We start from the raw sequence: 2,891 nt of genomic DNA on the forward strand, positions 1-2,891 counted from the left end.
GATGCTTTGCTCAGCTGCCTATGGTCAGCACAAACAGACTACAGGTTCTCCTGTGAAAAAGACAAATCATTTAATTATTTACAGTTCACAAGGGAAATGACAGACCTTAATACTGCTCACTTTTATGATGCAGTTTGCCCTTCCTCATTTGCCACATCCTAGCAGCCAAGTTGAGAAAGGTCTGCCAATCAACAGATCATGACATGTCTTTCCAAAACACATCATGACACAGTTTTGAACCAACACAAACCAGGTATGAAAATGGCTAGCAGAGCTAAATGGAAGATGTACACATCTAACAGCATCCGTCTGTCACCTCTTCCATTTCCATGTCATCTGGCTTTCCTCCAAAGACCTCCTCTCGTGTTTCAGGCAAATATTACACCACATGGCACTCACGCGGTGAGTTCTGATGGATGGCAAGAGCAGTTGCTGAGAAGAAAGCCACAGAGATGGATGTCTAAACTGGGGCATGAAGCAGAAGCACATCCTGATCTAAATTAGCTTGTCTAAATTAGCAACAGACCTGAGAGCAGACTATAAGCTGCTACTTTAGAAGGAAATGGTGAAGTGTGAACTTGGCATTAACTAGTTATTGTTATAGATCACTCATGTGACCTTCTGCCAAAGGTGTCTCTTTCCCTGTATTTATAAATTGGGGAAATGTGTAATGTAACACATCACTATCTTGCAAGCAAACTGTGAAGGCAGATTCCTTGTCATATGAGAGATGCTCAAAAACTATAGAGTTACTGAAGCTCTGAAAGAGCAATTAGATTAGATTCCCATGTGGGATTAATGCTGTGTCTCTATTTACCCTCTGCACTCCTTCAGTCAACACGGAGTCACACAAGAACATGCAACTTTCAACAGTTTTAAAAGGCAGATGGACTTTGTCAGCACACCTATGATCTTAATTCTGTTCCCCATATCAGATATTCATCCAACCTAGTATTGCCACACTACACCTGATGAGAACTCTGGGTAGGACCCTGACATCTCCTTGTTATACATTTAGCTTGGAGTTGCATTATCTGTGTGACACTTGGTTTCAGCTAAGGGTAAAAGACAACTAAGCTAACAAAAATTATTTGTGCTGTATGTCCCATAGATAGGCCAAAGTGTAACTCACAGTACTTCTGAGTCAAATTCTGAACCAAAAGGATAAACTTTGTTTTTCCATTAATCAGCAGTTGCAAATAGGAACATAGACATCTCTCCACAACAAATCACTGGCTCCACTATTACCCTTAACACAAATCTTATTTTAGGGCTCTGCACACTACGCAAATCTCATAAATAATTGATTACTTGGAAAATCATTCTGTGAGCCTCACTGACTTCAGTGGAAATGCATGTGAACCAAGAGAAATGGGAAATGATACATGGGACTGTGCGAATGACAGCCAAGTCCTCTCTTTCTATCACCTCCCCAGTCCGGTATGGGTGACTTTTGTTGCTATCCACCAAAACAAGAGTTTTACATTTCAGTGTTCCAGCTTTTGTGTGTTGAAATTTTGGCATATCACATAGTTACTTCTGTAAACCATTGGTAGATGTTTTAAAAATTGCAAATGAAGGGAATGAAAAGACACAAAACTGAAATGAAAATAAGATGATTCCAGGGCACCCTGCCCTGCACCGGGCAGGGCATTGCCGAGCAAATGGCAGAGATTTTTGGAGACTCTTAATCATCCTCTTCTGATGGACTTAATTTGTCCTCCAAAGTACTGAACCGTATTAATAGCAAACATTATAATCCCCTATTGCATTTTGCAGTCTTGTATCTTCCTAAACATGTCACCACTCCTGGAGCTGAAATGTCTAATGCTTACAACTTTCAACAAACATTATTACTTGACATTAGCTTGCAGCAGTATTCCCCTAATTTACTCACATTTATTCATTGCTACTCCCAACTTCTTCCCTCCACACTAGGCAATATTGATAAGCATCTACAGTGAAACATGAATATGGTCCAAATTCTCAGGTCCAAAACCATCAAGAAATTTATTATCGTCTTATGTTACCAAATGCATCATGTCAGACAGTTGTTCTCAGTCCAGTGTGACTGTGGATATATGTTAACATAATTATAACCTATTGAGAGATGGTTACATTCAAATCTAGTTTAAAAAAAAAATACTGACAATATTTATATAGGTAGTAGTAAACACCATGTATGCATCCTCTCAATGTACAAGATGCACTATGCGCACCATGCGCAAACTGCAGACTTTACAGGGCCTTAAATATTTCAGAAATTCACTTGGATTAAAGATAAGCTGCTGTGAGTCCTTAAACTCCTGTGAATTCTTGCCTTCTGAAGAGTGAGACAGAAGCATGTTAATGCCACACATTGATTGCACAGTTAAAATAACAGTGCCAGGATATGCAAGAGAACATTCCTTCAGCATAATTAATCCAACCACATCGCATTTTCTAGTGTCTTCTGTGTTAAATGAGGACCAGAAAATAATATACCAGCTGGTACAGAGTCATTCAGACCCTGCCCTGCTTACTTTTAAAATTTCTACTCCCTTGTTACATGAATAACCATGTTTTTGCTTTGACTTCAGTTCAATCCTAGAAAAAGAAATCAGATTTTTGAAAAGAAAGACAGCAAAAGCCTTCCAAAAATTATCATATTGTAATTCATATCTCCACTCACATCTGCTTGAAACATAGGTGTCCATACTAAGATGATCACTGAGATTGTTATTTATTCCACTGAGGCAGACAAATACTTCCAAAAGACAATCTACCCCTCCCTAGATGAAATGCTGTTGACCAACATCCCCAGCACAACAGGGCTAACACTGGAAGTAGCTCAACACTCACTCCTCTGAAAAACACATCATTGTCATGCATTAGCCTTGTTCGGGTAACCA

The sequence above is a fragment of the Haliaeetus leucocephalus genome, unplaced genomic scaffold (genome assembly GCF_000737465.1).
Source record: "Haliaeetus leucocephalus isolate CR32 unplaced genomic scaffold, Haliaeetus_leucocephalus-4.0 Scaffold1000, whole genome shotgun sequence".
In the NCBI taxonomy this organism is placed as follows: Eukaryota; Metazoa; Chordata; class Aves; order Accipitriformes; family Accipitridae; genus Haliaeetus; species Haliaeetus leucocephalus.